General features: G+C 40.6%; 1 protein-coding gene across 1 annotated transcript in view; it reads left to right on the forward strand.

The window, feature by feature from the left end:
• Positions 1 to 10155: 10155 nt before the first annotated feature.
• Positions 10156 to 19585, forward strand: part of CDH20 (cadherin 20) — a 119726-nt gene continuing 110296 nt past the window's right edge. The window contains exon 1 of the mRNA XM_050321787.1: positions 10156 to 10351. The gene's annotated coding sequence lies outside the window, so the exon portion shown is untranslated. The remainder of the gene's footprint in view (positions 10352 to 19585) is intronic.

The raw sequence follows: 19585 nt of genomic DNA on the forward strand, positions 1-19585 counted from the left end.
GTTTGCCTTCAGAGTACAAAGCACTGGAGGGTGTCGCTGCCAAAACTGTACTTTAAAAGTACTTGTCTCAAGCAATGCAATTCAGTGATTCCATAAAATCAGTTTGTATCATCAGCAAACAAAAATGGCTACCAAGACATATACACACACACAGGTGTAGGAGATAAGGACTAAGATAATACGTTATTTATAATATCATTTTCAGGTAGTAAACTTGAGAAATCAAACTCATTCTCTTGATTTTATTGGAGCAAAAAGGATTTATGTGAACCACACATTTGCCCCATCTCCCATAAATGTACTTATCAGGGTATCATATCCCTTTTCTAAAGCAGTGTATTTGGAGAACAGTTCCTGTGGAAAGTGCTGTATTATTAAACAATAACTAAACCATTTACACTGTGATAAATTAATAGCTGGTAGAGTTTAGTAAAGAGTGATATCTCTTCTACAGATACTTTTAAAAGTTTTATTTTAAGGGTATTTTTTTGACCTTTTAACTTTTAATTTTCTTTCTCAACAGTTTTTCATTTTCAAACAAATACAAGTCTTGCCTTCAAATGTGCAGGGCTGTTTTGGACTGGGGACTGTTTCAGTATTTCAGAAATCATTTGAAAATGTCCAGATCTCTCTCCTCTATATTGTTGCTAAAAATGTCTGCTGAATTTGAAAGTAGGTTGAGCTCTCTAGAAACTCTTTCCTTTTTATGATTTTTCAGCTAGACTTTGACTATGACAACGAGTAAAATGCTTCTTGAAAATGTTCTCCTTCCTCATCTTAGATTCATCTCTAACAGGTACCCTTCCTCTGCTGAAGGTGACTGGGTGAACTCTCTTCAGCTCTTGGATTTGAAGGGGCTATTGAGGGTAAAAGCCTCTGTGCCATTATCAGTTCATCATGGTTTGTTTACCTTAAAACTCTAAACTTGGAGTCCATGGTAGAGACGTAGCCAGATACATAAACTGAAGTTGTTGTTCCCAACAAACACACCACAGCTGGAATTGTGGCCTAAGGACATAATGTTTCTGGTAGAATGAACCCTATTTTGGGCAGGGTCCTAAAAAAAGCACACAAGGTAAAGGTTTTTATTGACCAAGAGTTACTATTTCGAACCCTTTGGACATTAAATGCATGTTTCTCATATTAAAAATATTGCTTTTCAAAAGAAAAAACATTCTGAGATGTTAATGCTCCTGTGTGACTTGTCTTTAAAGGAACTTGCTTTTCAAATAGTTCTCTGCTCACCTAGAAAACTCGGACCCTTCCAAGGTATCCCAAAATTATAAAACTAGTCCCTCTCTGGATTTAAAGGAGGGCATTTTTTATTTTTTATTCCACAATGTCTTGATCCCTGAGTTAAAGAAAAAAATCCTGTTTTCTTTCTGTTGCTGATATTCAACGATACTAAAATACGCATGTACAAAAGAGGCTCAATTGTGTACAAGTTCTTTGGGGAAAATGTTTGTTGACATCAACAAGATTTTTTTGCTTGAGTAAGGTCCACAGGATTTGGTCTGATAGGTGTCTTGAGGTTTTCTGCCTGAATTGTGCTGTGATGACAGCTACAGTGACAGTAGTAGCAGATCAGATTTTTTTTTTTTTTTTTTAATACCTGTAAACCCAGCTCACACACAAGTATACTGGAAAGCCCACTTCTTACCCTGGGCAGGTACATTTACATATGCAAAACAAAATTTTAGTTGCCTTTAAGCATGTAAATTAGCCTCTTATGTTCCTGCTTGTGCACTCATGCCTCAGAATTAGCTAACGTGCCCTGAACGCAGATTTTTACTATATTCCAGAGAAAGGAATGTCTTCAAAGGAAAATAAAGAAGAGACATTTTGTTGACTTTGCTCTTACAATATCTATTCCAGGAAAACTGGGGACATATTTCATTTATGAAATATGCTAAGCTACCAGCTTAGCAATCAAGTTAGAGTCCCCTCAACAGTAACATACTGCCTTTGTCATTTTTCATATATTTCTATATTTCATGTACTGCAGTGATATGAAGCTTTTCTGCAAGAGCTTGTTTTTGAATCACTAAATAGTTGAACAGACTGTCACTAGAAAATGCTTTAGAACTTTTATGAGCATACTTTTATTGTAAATATTAATTTACAGTGTAGCTATTTCAGTAACTGAGCTTAAGAAACAGTACCATTACGATTTTTAGCTAAAATCATCTGTATTTTCTGGAATTTATTTAGCAAAATGCTCAGTCACAGATGGCAAATTTTAGTCAGAATTAATAAACATATAAGCATGCTGATCTGCAGTATTATTTCATCTTGTTTGCGTTTTCTGTGTAAAGAAAAATCTTTGAAAACCTTAAGCTTTATCACTGTCTTTTAGAAAAAAACATAATTACCGTACAAAAATCAGTCCTCTTTCGCTCTGCCTATTGAGATCTCGTGCGTTTCCAGTTAATATGCAAGTTAGTGTTTTCCTGCTTAACTTGTCCCCCTCCTTGAAGACAGGAATAGCATGCCAGATGACCATAAAAGTTATTGTGGTGAAACAAGATGCCCCAGTCCTGAGTCACAGCTCTGGTCTGTCTTTGGGCTCTCTACCTATGCCAACTAAAACTGTGCTCTGGCATGATGTGCTTCAAACCATTGCCTAAATCTTGCTTAGAGGGACACACGAGTCTGTTCATGGGAGCAGCCCAACCCTGCAGCCCTGCTGACTGCAATTTGATCTGACAGCTCTGCCTCTCTCTGTGCTGTACCTATACCTGAGTTAATAGGGTCTACTGGCCCATTCAGAGGGGTGAGCTTGAGGCCCAAGGCCCAAGGCAATAACCAGTGCCTTTGTGTTTCTTCACTGCAAGCTTCTCCTTTTCATTAGGCTTGAGATGTGGTAACTAAAATTTATTAGCCTAAACTGGACTGATGAGATTTACAGTGATATATAAAAGAAATGCCGAGTTGGAAAAAACAGATGAAAACCTGAAATGATAAAGTTGTATTGGTAGCTTGTTGAGGTAATTGAAAAGCCTTGTTATGTTGTATCGTGATGGGTTCAAATAAAATATAGGTGCAATTTGTCTAGATCATGCCTGTAGCACATTACAAAATAGATTCCTCTCTTCTAGAGTTAAGGACGTATTCAATTTTTGCCTGTCAGTGGGGATTGTGAAGGGGTGAGGTGAGACTAAAACTTCTTCTTACTGATGTACTTGACAGTCTGGCATTTTTTCCACCACATTATTTGCAGGAGGTCAGTGAGTGTTCATCAAAGCACCCAGAGTTATTTCTGCAGAGAAGTCCAACACAGCCATTTTTGTCCCACAGCAATTTCCCAGACTCTGTTCCCTGTGCAGAGAAAACTGACCTGCTCCGGTGCAGAGTTTTGCCCTCAGAGCCACCACTCATGCTCCAGGGGCACCAAGGGATGTCTACACTCTTCACTGACCTATATCCACGCTGTGAGACCATTTGCCCTCAGCTGGATAGGACTTGCGGGTGTCTCTGCTCAACAGATCCTGGAATTCTTTGCCTCTGATTGTCAACAGAACCAAAGCCCAGAAGCAACACACATGAAAAACACAGAAGGAGCACAGTTAATGAGATCCCTCTAAACCGCAATGAAATTACTTAGAGTTATTAAGTAGATTTTAAGATGAAAAAGATGCTATGTCTCTCTGAAAATGAGTTAGATTTCTGAAGCTCAAGGCAAGCACCCACTGAAAATCCTAAATATTACCTTTCATCATATCTTTCATTTATTCCATATTTAGTCCTAAGTCACTCAGAAGACTCCAAGCCATACCCAGCAACAGCATGATATCAAGGAAATACAAAGGTGGCAAATCACCTGCTAATTCTTTTTGTTACCTGTGGAAGTAAGACACAGGAGGGACGGGGTATACCTACTGCAAGTCCGGGGGTAGTTTGCTTTCTAGCAGACTACCTCTAGCACAGCCACCCTGTGGCTGAAAATTGCTTTCCATTAATTTTCTCAGCACTTGTAGGCTGCAATTTCATTAGTTCAGGTGGTCAGGAGAAGATTTTGTCTAAATGTATTCCCTTTACAGTAGTGAAAACATATCAGCCACTATTAATAATGCAGAGGAGTAACCAGGTTCTCAGATAGGTATTTTATAATTACATAAGTACCAGCATTGTAACAGTCACAGTGATCTAAGATTGTAACAGAAGCTAAGTTTGCAAGAAGCAACATCTTTTATGAAGCCAGCTTGAGTATCTAGGGAAAAAAAACAGACCGCAGTTTATTCTGTGAAGGGATTGTGTGCCTGATCCATCTTTCCATTCTAATCTGTCAGTCTAATAAAAAATATTACTTGTGTCTACAAACCTTACCTTGCAAATACATGTGACTTGAATCAATAAATAGATATTCTTTGCACTATAGATAATCTATGATAATACAATGACAGAAAGTTTGTTGGTAGTGGCATGTAAGCTGCACACAAGATCTTTTTAAATTTAACCATATTAGATGTATTTTGAAAAATACTTCCTATTTGGAGAAGAAGAAAAAAGAAGAGTACTTTTGTTCTTATGAATGGAACTTGTAATATGCCTGTGCAGTGGAATTCATTTTTCTCTGTCAATGTAGTATCTTTCTCTCTTTCTCCATAATGCCTGCCCTTCATTCTCTGCTTTGTGCTAAGGGTATGTATTGACTTTGCAGAATTGCTGTAGCAAGCTGTAAATGATGTATTGAAAGAAAAATCCCTGCCCTGTTCCCATAGAGAGAACATGAACAGTGCTGGGCAATCAGAGTTATGCTGCATTTTGCATTGTGACATTCAGTGCAAGCACGAAAAGCAGCCCAAGCACAGACGTCACTGACATAAGTTCTTACAATAGAAGTCTGTTCCTTTTAATATTCATATAGAGACATCTGAAGTGTTTTTTCTTCTTCACTTTGTTTCTTTTCTACTAGCCCCTGTGATCATGCATGAGGAGAAAACAATCCTTCATTACTTACAGTTCTATCACTGCAGACAAGGGTGCAACTAGTAATTTGACAATTGCTTGTTTATCAGCCAGCATACTACCTGTGATTTGTTCACAGTAAACAAATCATATCCTGTGGTACAGGTACCACAGAAAACAATTAATTCCTTTTGCCTAACTGGTGCAGTTACATATATTCAGAATTGTTTTACTAAATGGCTGGAAGAGCAGAAAATCTGCTATTCAGCATTCCATTAGAAATGTTGTGGGAGAAAAATTGTTAATAGTTGTAGAGGTATAATAATACAGTTTGTGTGTATTTTGCATTTGGAAATTCCACATGCCATGTGATAAAAATAAGCAAAATGAAATGGTGCAGTCAGGGAGAGGTCAGGACTAGGCCAAGGTGACAAGGCAGTTCCTTGGCAGCTCCCTCTGAATCTTTCAACCATGCAAGCCTCCTGGTGACCTCCACATGGAGTGAAATTTTGGGATGTGAATAGGACTCTGTGAACTTTCTTGCTGCTGTCTTGAAACCAAATCAGGTTTCAGTCTAAACTAATAAAGTCCAGAGTCACCCTTGGGATTCCCTGCCACTGCTGAAGAGTTTTAAAGCCTCAGTGTGAAGGAAAAGCTGATGCATCTGTCAGGAGGAGGAAAGATAGCGTTTTCCTCAGTGACTCCAGATGACAAATTACTCTCCTGAAGATACTGATGGAGTAGACCATGATCATGGTCTTTTTAGCAGAAATAAAAGTCCATGTTCAATTTAGTGTCTCCCTTATGAACAACCATTGAGAAAGAAGATGCTGAGTCCTACAGACCTTCCAAGAAACAAAAGACTAAAACAAGGCTAAAATGGTAAACTGATATTTATATTTAAGAAGTGGAAGAGATAAACAAAGGCTTTATTTTAAAGACGAGGAGATTGACCAAAACAAGGTTTGAATATATGCTTGAATAAGGTTTTCCTTAAGTAATATAGAAGAAAAGGTGACTAAGAAGAAAACCCTGTCATATTGGTCTCCCCCTACCCTACATAAGCAATGCAGAATATAAATCTCTGTATTAAGTGAACTCAGGCAAAACAATGAAAGAAGCAGAGCAAAGAGGGAGGAAATCTCTCTTTTCTGAAAACTTTACAAAGTTTTTCTGACAGTAGTAAGCTCAGGTAACCCCTTGAGAAGGATTAAAATCAGGCTCTAGTCTTGAGCAAGTCCTGGGCATCTATCACTGGTTGCTTGGAAGAAAAGGAGACTGAAGGCCAAAAGAAAGGCATGTGATAGAGAAGGTTGTGTCTTGGAGCCTGCTGAATGACAGGTTCCAAGGTACATCTGTATACCTGTGACAGAACAGGTACAGCCATATCCATGTCTTCATATGGTGTGGTGTTGTCATTTTAAGTTCTCCACTGGATTTTGTGTGCATGCACACTTTTTAGACAGACTATACAGCATTGAGAAGTTTCACCACTGCAGCACATGACATTCTGGGCTTTTTTGGATACAAGTAGAGCTGGTATTCTTCTGTGTGGACATGACAACTTGAAAGCTATTCCTATTACTGGCTTAGTCACATTTTACAAAGATGGATGTGATTTTATGACCAGACATATTCCTTTCATCACTCTTGTTAAATATGCATTGCCTTGCTATGTCACTTCTTCAACAATGTGCAGTTTTGTTTTATTGCTTTGGAAACTTACTGCTTTTGGATGACTGCCTCATTTTATCATTTGGGATATGAAACTCTTTTTAATTAATATTCACTTTTTCCCTTTCTCAAATAGACTCTGTAGCACCCATAACAATTGTTGCATTTTGAAAAGCTGTGATTTATTGCACAGTAAAAACCAATAGAGTTTAGGTCATGATTAACTATAAAAGCAAGTCAGTGGTTAAATGAACACCCAGTATTCAAAAAAGCCACAGACGTGCTAAAAAAATTACATCATATTTATTCCCCCAACATTTTCTGGTGCAAATATCCCATTCTAGTATTTGCAGAAAGCGAGTGTTTCCTGTTAGTTGCCTCTAAAGTGATACCACAACAGAGTCTATGTCTGCAAAATCACAAAACTTTCTGTTTGTCAGAAGAATAATGAACAGAGCTGGATAAAGTGAGGCAGGGGTATAAGATAGAAACATAAAAGCTGTTGCATGACATGCAATGACAACATAAAAGTGGCAAATAGTTGTTTCCCAGCTTTCTCCTCTCTTGTTCCTTCACCTCTGTCATTTAGGTAACTTATAACTCATTTCTTGTTTCAGTTCTGAAAGACAGAAGACTATATGAACACATAAGCCATATCCGTATATAATGCTTTGTCTTCCAAGTCTTCCTTGTAGGAGAACAGTATAAATAGCTTGCAGCATACAAAAATCTCTTGTTCAAACAGTGATAGCAAAATGCTTCTTTCATCTTTTGGAAAGCGTCTAAATTATAAAACTCCTCAGCTTTCTGCATTCGTTAGTATTTTTTTATTCTGTTTGCATGGTTTTAGAATTATGTATAGTAGGTGGCAGGGAGACCATCAAGAATTGGAGAGGAAAGATTAACTTCCTTCATGTAAAGGACATTTAATCACAACTGTGCCTAATAAAATGCTCTAGATTCAAGAATTGATTTTTATGGTTCATGTAAGGTTTGAGAGTTAGGTTCAGTTTCTTTAATTTAAAATTCTAAATTTATTTTATGCTTTTGAAGAAGGAGCTGAGATACTTCTTCATCCACCTATTCTGTACATGAACTACGCATGTGAATATTTGAAACCTTGTCTCATTTTTCCTGAAAATGCTTGGTGGTTGAAAACATGAGACGGGTGAATTGATGGACACACTCTTTGCAATGTACTCTCAACTCTGGTTTCAGAGGCACGGGAGAGCACTCTTCAGATTATGTGATTCAGCTGTGTATTCAGAAGGGGAGAATGAAACAGTGATAATGTAAGTTTGTTTTATTTTACTGTATATCACAGTAACATGTCTTAGAAAAGATAAGTCATAGGCACATTAGTGAATCGTGTCCCTGTGAAGGAAGACAATACATGAGGCTGAATTTAGAGTATGTAGATAATCTGCTTTAGTAAACACAATGTTTGGATAACCCATTTGCCTATATATGTGTAACTGAGGTGTTCTCGTATTAAATGCATGGATTTTTTCTAGTGCTTACTCTGTATATCATGGAATTTTCTTTGGTTTTCTGTGTCATATATGAGTGCTGCATTATATACTATATATTGATCCTAAATTATAAACATAAACAATAGATAGTATCTGTATTTAATTTTCTTGGTGCTGTGGTACATGCAATAATCAAAGAACATCCACTGCAGTTGCTATTCCATTAAAGCTGTCATACTCATTTTATTCTGATATTTTTCCCCTTACTGCAGTCCAGCTCAGGGATAAAAACAAACTCACAGACTACACTCAAATGCAAATTTTCAAATGGCATCTGTTTAACCTTTAAGATTATAATCAGACTTATTCTGAGAATACTACACTAAAGCAGAGGAATGGAGATATGTGTGTATACTACAAGAAGCAAGTGCATTGGTTCAGTAAGCAGCTCAATTCTAGAAACAGGTCGTTGCTCTTGCAATCAGACTCCCATCAGTAATGGTGTGCTGATAACTTTCTAGGAAATTATTACAAGTATTCTGTCCTAGTATTAGGGAGAAGTGGTGCTGAGGGGCATGTTTTGTCCTATCATTATCAGAAATGTGCCAAGTCTCTGAGGCTGACCAGTGATGCTGATGAAGGCCATTTCTGCCTCCTCAGACTGTTACACTAAAAATGCTCAATCAGCCACAGGAGCCCAAAGATGAACATGGACGAAACTGTGAGAGCATCACAAGGCTTCCCAACACACCCAGATATTCATTTATCATAGCTGTAATTCATCATGTGTTTTGGGCACTTTGCCAGCATACAAACTTCCAACAATTTCTCTCCAGAAATCTGACTGCCCTTTTTCTTTTGTAATGTTGAAGTGACTATATCAATATGAAAAAAGTGGGGCCAGAAAACTAGCCAGTGAGACCTTAGTTCTGCAAATAATCATTTGTGTAAATTTGGAGAGAAGGGAAAAAAAAAAAAAAATCCAAACTAAATCTTGACTTGTAGTCTGAATCTGCATCTCAAGATCTAATTGTTGAGGGACTGGCAGCGTCCCAGGTAATCAATAATGAGATTTAGAGTCTCCTACTGCCAGTCATTGGGTTGGCCACTGACTGCTGGGGCACAGCTCTGCTCTGAGCTTAGTGAAGTTGCTTGAGATTTACCAATTTAACTGAGATGGGGAATGGGCTCTGTGCTGGCAACAAAAAGGAGTTATTACTACAGGGAGCTATTAGAGAGGTAATAACCTTCTCATACCCAAGTGGACAAGTTTCCCTATCTTTTTCACACATACACATCATCAAAGTTGGTACAAGTTTGCTGCCTTCCCAGACTGTGCAGAAAGATGAAGGCTAGCACAGGGACGGCATAAGAAATACCTGCCCTCCTAGTTGCTTGAGGTCAAGATTCAGGAGAACTGGTAGGCAGAAAAGATGCCTTGTCCTGCCTCTGCCTTTGCTGCCATTGTTCTGTGGATCGCGAATATTTCAGCAAGCCTGGCAGCTTTTATGAACACTAAAATGATCTTTAAAACTGGATGTAAAACCCCTTTATTATTTGGTTGTTTTTCCAAAGTCTTACACGAACCCTTCAGGAAACTGTACTGTTTGCCCTCGTAAAAGTAGCTCTGACATTACTCTCAGGATGTTTATTAACTAAAATCGAGCCTTCTAAAGAAATTCAGCTTTCATCTCTGTACCCTTTTTTCCTTAAATAAAGGAATGCTTGGTCTCTCTGATGTGACTTTTGGTCTACCTCAGCAGCCCGTTCTCTGGCAGTCCGCGTGGTGATCCTCCCGAGATGTAGCCAGCCCTGCAGAAGAGAGACACGGGGCTGCTCTTCCATAGCCGGGGAGCTGGGTGGGATACGAGGGCAACAGCTGCGGAGGGGAGGGGGGTTCCCCGGGAAGGAGGGCGGGAGGGGCGGTGCAGGAGGGCGCAGCTCCCCGGCACCAATCGCCTCTCGCAAGTCCCCGCGGTAGTGCTGGACCCGCCGCGATATCCGCGGGCAGCCGAGCCAGGGGCAGAGGCGGCCACTGCCAGCGGGGGCAGCTCCGGGGAGCGGGGCGGCCTGGGGGCTCCCTCCTCCTTCTCCTCCTCCTCCTTCTCCTCCTCCTCTGCCGCGCAGCCCCGCGCAGCCCCCCCAGCCCAGCCTCCCTCCGCAGCCGGAGGCAGGAGCGAGCGGCAGCTCCCTCCGCGGCAGCGGAACAGGGGGCGCGGTGATGTGAGGAGCGCACCCGGCGGAGGAGGGAAGTCCCGTCGCCAGGAAGGCAGCCAGGAGCATCTCCACGCTGCAAGGTAATCGGACCTCTCCTTCTCGGACTTTTCCTTCTGCCTTTTTCATTTTCCTCTCTGTGCCCCCCCTTCTCTTTTCTCTTTATTTTTCTCTCTCTCTTTCTTTCTTTCTCTCTTCTTCTTTACTTTTTTCTTCTTTTTCTTCATTTTCTTCTGAGGGTTTGGGATTTTTTTATTTTTTTTTTTAATTTTAGTTGTTCCGTTATTTTTTTTTTCTCCTTTCCCCGACTCCGTAGCTGTCCAACTGCAGTCAGAGGGCGAGGAGGAGGCGGTAGGGAACGGAGCGAGCCCACACCGGGTCGCTCTGGAGTTTGCCTGGGACAATCTTTCCCCACTCTGTGCAGGTGCACTGCCAGGTGGGCAGAGCCGGGCAGAGCCGGGCAGGGCAGGGCAGAGATGGGCACGGAGCGTCCCGGCGGCGCGGCTGTCCGTCGGGAGCGGGAGCATGTCGGAAAAACGGAGAGGGGGCAGAAGGAGGCGCCCGGGGCACGGAGCGGCTCCCTCCAACTTTCCTGAGGCGGAGACGCCGGGGAGCCGCCTCGGGGATTTCTGCAGAACGAGAAAACCCTATGGAAAAAGCTGTGCATATGGGGATGAGTGTGGATGCTGTGCAGCAGGAGATGGAAACTATCCCCCCCCGCCCCCTCGCCCTGGCTCCCGAGGAAGAAGCACCTCCTCCCCCAACGCCGGGGGTGTCCAGGGCTCCGGGCTGGAGGCGCTGCGGGAGCGGCGCGGAGGGGTGCGGGATAAATGGTACATGTTAAAAGATACGGAAGGAAGAGACCCAGTGGCTGGGACATAAATCAGGCAGAATATATGGGGAGTTGATGAGAATAGGTCTTTTCACCCTTAAAAAAAAAAATAGCTACTTTGGAAGAAAAAGAGGAGGCTGATTATTGGCATCCAGCTCTGAAACCCAGGCAGCTGATGCTGAAGGGAGCCAAAGGGAGCAGTTCTTCTTGGTTTAAAAACAGCAAGACAGTCTCTGCCAAAGATTGCTGTAAACACTGAATAAAGATTTCATTGTGGCATGGTGTGACTGGAATAATTAGGCAGTTAATTGTTCATTCTGATCTTAAAGTGCAGTAATCAGTCTGGCACAGTAGGAAAAAGAAGGGGGAAAGGGAGGAAGAATAGCTATAGGAAAATGATAGGAAAATGTATCACTTTTTCCTCTTTTGCAGTTTTTTTGTTGTTGTTGGGGTTTTTTATGTGGGTTGCTTTTGTGTGTGTGTGTGTGAGAGAGAGAGAGAGAGAGAGACTGGGAGCACGTGGGTCCCGGTATATTTAGACAGAGAACACCTCTGTAAAGCTGGGGTGTAATTGTGCTTTTGATGCCACTGTGACAACATCATTTTGGGCTGGACCAAATCAAGTTATGAGACTTACAGAAATCCTATTTTATGGAAATGAAATCTGAAGATGCCTGGAGAATGAACACCTTAACTAGATTGACTAATACCAATTAATGCATTTTACTTATGTGTGCACTTTATTGCCAGCTCAGCAGGGATGAAAGCTAATGGTGCCAGCTTTTGTGCTGCTCTAAGACATTTCTCAAGCAGGCACACAAGGCTTTAATGGTAAACTGTTTTGAGTTTTTAACGCTGTGGTTGTGTCCCCATTCCACTCAAGTTTCTTGCAGCAGTGACTCTTGTGGCAATCTAACGAAATGATCTCTTGTTATGCTGTGTTAGCTATTCCCTGTGACACAGCAGGAAGTTATAACCTGTGTGTGTTTGTACTGGAGGTGGTGATAAGTTGTTGAGCAAGATGCACTTACAAGTGATAGAATCTGACTTACTGATATTAACTGGAAGATGGCACCCTAGGCAAAAAATGTTTTGCTCTCCTATATAGCATGTTTTTCCATATATATATATACATTCTTCCTAAAGAAGAATTATTGTGAATTAACTCTCAAAAAAGATAGAAAGATGTTATGTTTAAAAATAAATTAAAACAAACAAAAAAACAAACTTAAAAAGCAGTCCATAGTAATTTAAGCAAAGTAAAAAAATTGCTTGAAGTCAAATTGTAAAGGAAAAGACTCATCCTTTGTATAACTTCCTTGACTTTAGAATAGGTATGTGAAAGACTTATTTGGCTGGGAGCCATCTATGTAGCATGCCCATTCATCATAAAAATATAAATAAACATACTGGAATTGGGCAAGGTTTTAAAATTAATTCAGTTAAGTATAATTTCTGTCACTGCACATGCAGAAACCTAGGAGCTACCCATCACAGAAAAAAAAAAGGGGGGGGGGAGTTTTTTTATTTGACTCTGAAAAGCAAACAACTTGTTATATTTTGTTGAAACTGCATTTGTTGAAGGTTTTGACCTGCATTTTCGGAGCTTTATATGGAAAAACAAGTGGAGAAAACATGAAGCATGTTGTCTGTCTAACATTCCAAAACTAATACAAAACACTGCAGTCTTTGCTGAGGTCACAGAGTTTAGAAGAGCAAGGACAAAATGATGGCTCCAGAATTTTGTCAAAAGTGATGGTAAAAACATCCCTTAACAACTGAGCATGAAAGGGCCAATGGTAAGATCCACTTTACAAGCATTTTTATTAAGCTGTTGAATGTGCTCTCCTCTACCACAGTGATACTCAGTATTCTGTCTGTGAAGAGTATTCCTGACTTAATAGCAAGCTGTACTGAAGGAATGTCTTCAAGACATTTACTTACTGGTACAGTCTAGTGGGCGATGTTGGTAACTTTACTTGCACCAATGTACTCTGAGAAACCTAAGAATGTTCTACTCTTCTTACAGAAATCCAAAACGTGGAGTGACAAATGATCACATAAGATACTCCATTCAAGTTTCTGCTTGCAATATTCTATGAGAGAATGTTTCTAGACATTTGCATGGTGTACCCCTTGCACAAATGCCACATTAAACTGTAAAATAATTTGAAGAGTAATGAAAAGATTTTGAGAGGAGTCTGAAGTGCAAGGGCTCCCCATTTCTGTAATAAAATGAATTGAAAATACACTTTGGTCATCACAGTAAGTTAGGTAAGAAGTCTTTCTTGCATTGTTATAACATGCTTTGGAAAATACACAGAGAGTTATACACTTCTATTCAAGAATAATATTTTCCAACAAATTGTAGTTAAATCCTGGATACTGTCTTATACCTAAAAGTTGCTTGAAATGCATAGTACATCTTCATAATAAAATTGCATTGTCACAGATATAATTGTTATTCATAACAAGTAGTATCACAAACAGATTCCATTCCTTTAAGTATTGAGTCTCAGTCAGGCCAATTATGACTAAATTACTGCATGTTCTCTGCTGTATCAACTAATTAAAGGGTAATTAATAAAATGATAATTTCATTCCATGGCAATGTCTACATCTGGTTGTCATAGCAGAGATTGTTTGACATACGGTTAAATGGTCAGATACTACACTGTATGAATGCAACATTTGCACAGAACACCTGGCAAGCCAGAGGAATTTTAACCCTTAAGATACGAATTTCAGGAATCTGTGTCAATGTGTTATTAGACTGGTTTGCTTATTCTCTCCTCCTAGTCTTCTTACGCCTTTAAGAATATTTAGTTCTCCAAGTTTATTTAAGTAACTCTCTTGGGATACTGGAAGAGTGGGTAGATGACTTGAGATATTACATTGGAAATGAAAGATAAAATAGTACTGACTTGTCTGTGGGAAATAAAATAGGTGGTTCTAAATTAACTTCTGAGAAAAGACATTCCATTGGTTCTTGTAATACTGGAAGCTTCGCCTTCAAGAAAAATCAGGCTGAAATTAGCATGGAGACAAAATTATCTTTTTTTTTTTTCCTAGATACAGTCTTATACCAGGATTAAGACTGAGATTGTGGTCACAACAGCATGAGAAAATCTGCATTGCAGCCTTCCTTCACTGTACCTGTCATATGTAGATAAAACAAAACTTATCAAGGACAGGAACCATAGAATTCACACATACCAAAGAAATGAAACAATATTCTATCAAGTCAACAGATTATATGAATAAGCAATTCTCCTGTAGGTAGCTGATGTACAAAATAACATACTCAGAAGTGTCAGTGGTTGAAATTTTCAGGACAGTCCATACATAAGATTTTATACATAGCTTAAAGGAATATACCTTAAGCCTCTACCATTGCCTTGATGAATTTCAACGATTGCTGTTTCAAAGTATGCAACAGACTGTATTTCTGTCCTTTAAAATCTTAAACTCTAAGTAGTGATACTTTAACAAGTTAAATGACAGTTTCTTATCTATACTGAGTCAAGATGAATCCCTCATAAAACTAAGAACAAGAAATGAAGTAACAGGAATAATGTTTTCCTTCTCCTTAGGACAAAAAAATGCTTAAAAAAAAAGGACAAATAGCTAGTGCTTTTTCACAAACAGAGTAAAGTAAAAAGGATGTAGTAAACTGCAGGAAGACATGAAAGTCTGTCTTTTCCCATGCCAATGACCCTCAATGAACAGTTTCCCCAGTGAACAGTCAGGGCTGCTTAGCACCTCGCATGGTCAGGTGCAGAGCGTGGCCGGTGGTGGTTATAAAGCGCTGTTTGTCCATCTCTCTGAGAGCCTGAGTCCTGCTTCTTGAGAATTTCCAAGCGCATGGAACCATCTCATTTTCATTCTACTCGTGTAGCTCATTAACACCTGGAAAATCTTTTATAGCATTTAACTACATCAGATGCACTGTCCGGCACATGTTTTCTTAATAGGGCTTTCACTGTGGTATTGTCAAAGAGCCCTTATGTCACAGCTGGGAACATGAATCTGTCATGTCAGTTCTGTACCTTGGTTTAGACAGTAATAGTGTAAGAGTGTGTTTTATGGAGGAGCCGAACATGCCCATATACTGTGTTAGCAGGGAAGAATGTGGAGCTTGTTCTCCTAAATAAAGATTCAGGCTGGTGCTAGTAGAGTACTTTGTACCATTTAAACACTGCTGCCTCTAAGGCATTGCACTTACGGAAAGGGAAGTTTGAGGCAAGCAAGACGCATCTTAGTATTTTAGTGGTGCGATGCTGCTAGTTAACTATATGTCATCATTTACATTTCAGTAGGAAAAAAATTGCCAGAGGTTTCTAACTCAACAGAAACAACCAGAAGTTGATATGAAAGGCCTTACCCTGGGAATATTTGTTTTTAAAACAAGTTTGATTAAACATATTTGGCAATATAAGAAGGGGAAGAGAAGTAAATGTTTCTAATTCCATATGGTTTTTGTGCCCATTAGATCACTGTAAAACCCAGCTTTAAATAGATTACTTTGTAGCTCTGTAATCAGAATGCCTTGGGTAATTAAAAAAAGCATAGAACTATGAAAACTGACAGCAACACATGTATAAGACCTACTTTTTTCAGAGGAATTTTTAACATACTTACATACATTTCATCTGCAAGTTAAACACTTAAAAGTCACCAGCTACAACACTACCAACTGTGTCATGATGGAATTCCAAAAGATAGAACCCCCATTTGAAAAGTGTTTGCAGACTTGAGAAACCATAACTGTCATGAAAGACTGAATGGATGAAAGGAGCATTTCATGCAGTCACAGGAGGTTCCAATTTTTAAACTACTTCTTTTGCTTTGAAAAACATAAGTATATTTCATATGCTAAGAAATAAATTCAAGGTACACTACCAAATGTATTCTGTATGTTTAAAGTATTTGTCTGAGATGGTTTTTATAATGGTTCTTCAAAGGTTCAGCATGCAAGGGTTGATACCCCAAGCCATAGCCAGTCCAAGATTAAGCTGAGTCAGAGAAACATGGAAGTGTTTGGGTTACAGGACTGCCTTCCCAATTTCCCTCTTGATATTCTTCTTTTTGCCTTTGTATCTTGGTTTTTCTAGAAATGACCGCCCTGAGATGCTCTTGTGGGCCCATGCCATTAGTTCATATCCATGTTCTCACCAAAGAGGGAAGGAATAGATCTGGCTAGGGTGCCATGTGGCCCCTGGGGAGAACATGTGAATTTGTTTCTCAGCAAGGCCTTTCTGTAAATTACTATACTTTTTTTCAGAAGGACTGATGCCCTTCATGCTTTTGTGTGGATACTCAACGGAGTAAGTGCTCACTGAATGGTGAAGGGCTTACCCCTACTGAACTATGCAGCCCTTGACAGCATAGCCCAAGAGGTGCTTAAGGTTTTCAAGTTGAGACCACACTGGGGCTCAATTCTTCTACGTGATTCCTTTTAGCAAATCAAAGGTCAAAAATGAGTAATTGTAATTGTGGTGTGTTGACCCTGGCTGGACCCAGGTGCCCATCAAAGCCACTCTATCCCTCCCCTCAGCTGAAAAGGGAAGAGAAAATGCAACGAAAATACAGGTCAAGGTAAAGACAGGGGGTATCACTCACCAGTTACCATCACAACAAACTTGACTTGGGAAAATTAGTTTATTACACAGCCCTTCTCCCCAGATGGAACTTCACTCCCAATTTTTCTACCTCCCAGAGGCAAAGGGGGATGGGGGGAACTGGGGCTCCAGCCAGTTCATCGCATATTGTCTCTGCCACTCCTTCCTCCTCAGGAGGAGGACTCCTCACACTCTTCCCCTGATCCAGCATGGAGTCACTCCCACAGGATACAGTCTTCCATGAACTTCTCCGACATGTGCTGCAGTTCTTCACAAATTGCTCCAGTGTGGGTCCCCTGCAGGACCAAAAGTCCTGCCATCATGGGCTGCCTTCAGCATGGGCTCCTCTCTCCACACGTTCGTAGGTTCTGCCAGGAGTCTGCCCCAGTGTGGGCTTCCCACTGAGGTCACAGCCTCATTCAGGCATCCACTTGCTCTGATGTAGGGCCTTCCAGGGGTTATGAGTGGATCTCTGCTCCACCATGGATCTCCACGGGCTACAGGGAGACAGCCTGTTTCACCATGGTCTTCACCACGGGCTAGGAGGAATCTCTGCTCCGGTGCTTCTTCCCCTCGTTCCTCACTGATCTTGGTGTTAGCAGGGCTGTTTCTCTCACATATTCTCACTCTTCTCTCTGGCTGCTGTTGCACAGGGGTTTTTGATCCTGTTCTTAAATATGTTATCCCACAGGTGATGCCATCATTGCAGATGGGCTCAGCCTTGACCAGCAGTGGGCCCATCTTGGAGTTGGCTGGCATTGGTTCCATTGGACATGGGGGAAGTTTCTAGCAGCTTCTCACATCAAGCAACCCTGTAACCACCCCGCCACTACCAAAACCTTGTCAAGCAAACTCAGTAGAGTAATTAACCTTTGTACATGCCCAGGTGTTGTGAGACACAGTTAAGAGCCCTTGCAATATGTCACTTTGTTACAGCAAAGAAAGTTAAAGATTGAGGCAAAGGCTTAACTATAAAATTTTTTGCCTGTATGAGTTTAATTTAGAATTGCAATCATGATGTTACATAAATTAAAATAGCAGTAGTAGATCACTAGTTGGCAAGTCTCTTAAGAATAATATAGCTACTTCACCAGATTATGGAGTACTTTCTGTGTGCTTAGCCCATTGCTGAAATTAGACTATTTTTTAATTTTAAGATCCTTTTGAAGAGGAGAGAAGTGCTTTAACAGGGGAAATTCTGATGTCTCTCTCGAAGAATTAGGAGACTTACTCCTCGAAGTGGGAGCTTTCTTAATGAAAAGAAGCATTTCCCTTCAAATAAAATTTGAAGTTTTGCCCCAAGCATCCTCCAATCCATGCATAATCTGGAGGGCTTTAACTGTTCAAGTAAATATTACTGCTTGACCTGCAGGTATAATATATTAAGGCTTCAGAGCAAAAATATGGTTTTAAGGAAGAGTAGAGAAATAAGGAGGAAATCAGCCGTCCTCATGAAGGACTTGTGAAGGGCAGACAAATGCCTTCCCAGAAAGGGAAGTATGGGAAAACTGTGTATCGGTGGTGTCTGTTTTAGCTGGACACTCCGTTTCTTTCAGTGTCAGGGGAGGGCTGCATGCATCGACCAACTAGTGTCTTATCTCCTGAGTGAGCCACTGCACTGTCTCCTTCAGAAAGTGATACGGAAATGTACAGTCACCATGCAAACAATTAGGGGTGCCTGCTCCTCATGATCATCTCTGTGTGGCAAGGAGGAGTGAACACAAGCTGGTTAATTTATTCTAATAGCAAGCCTAAACATCTTTTCTGGACACCCAGTGGAGATCTTGTCAAATGACTGGTGCACGTCCTTGGTAATGACAAGGGGAAGAGCTACCAGGCCTACTGGAAAGGTAGCAGTCAACTATTGACATTATCAGACTAGTGCTGTGGCCCACAGCCTTGTACATGCTGGTGACCCTCCTCAGGAGAAAGAGCCACAAGAAGCAGCTTTGGTGGAACAAGCTCCACACTAAACATTTGCAGCGGAGGAGGCGCATAGGCACAGTCCTGTAAGGAAGAGCTGAAATCAACCTTCAAACAGATGACAAGAGAGGATCTGTCAAAGCAGCCTTCAAAAGGACAGAGAGCATGCTGAGAGAAAACGATGATAATAGCAACAAAACCTTGCCGAGACTGAACAGAGGAAGAAGCTGCAGGAGGGCAAGAAAACAGAGGATTTGTAGAGTGAAGCAGACAGAAAGAAATGACAAATGTCTTCATAAAATAACGGAAGCAAAAAAAGACAGCTCTGATTGGTAGCAAGTGTAGAATTTGGCTCTGTCTTGGAAACAGACTAATATGAAAAGAAGGCAAATAACCGTTCCACGGTGTTGTAAATGAGCACGGCAGAAAGCAGAGGAGTCTGTGGTAACAGAGATTGGGATAACAGCATCTGGATAGCACAGTAAGTCTCTGGGATGAGTAGAGGACATTGGAGGGGAGTTGTAAAACAAAAAATCAGATTCCTACTTTTGATGCGGTTTCAGGTTATAGCTCATCAATATGCCAAGAGGAAGGCATCTGTCAGCAATGTGTTGTAGATACTAGGGCTGTATACAAAATGGAACTATTTTACAGAAATGTTGGACCAAATCCTGACTAAACCTTTTTTGTGTAGTAATGTCATGGAAAAGGTTAAATCCTCATTAGGGTGAGTTCAGCTGCACAACTAAGGGTGGGCTAGAGCTGACTGCTGCCCATGGTACAACTCAGCATGAAGTGCAGGACTAAGAAACTGGGTACTGGGTTCAAATAAGAGATAATGGCCAAAAAAAAAAAAGAAAAAGGAAAAAAAAAAGCAGGTCAACACTGAGCTGTCAGCTTCTGCTTGTCTGTTTCCCTTGCCTGTTTGGTCCATTGTAGCT

The sequence above is a fragment of the Myiozetetes cayanensis genome, unplaced genomic scaffold, assembly GCF_022539395.1.
Source record: "Myiozetetes cayanensis isolate MyiCay16 unplaced genomic scaffold, myiCay2020 scf1, whole genome shotgun sequence".
In the NCBI taxonomy this organism is placed as follows: Eukaryota; Metazoa; Chordata; class Aves; order Passeriformes; family Tyrannidae; genus Myiozetetes; species Myiozetetes cayanensis.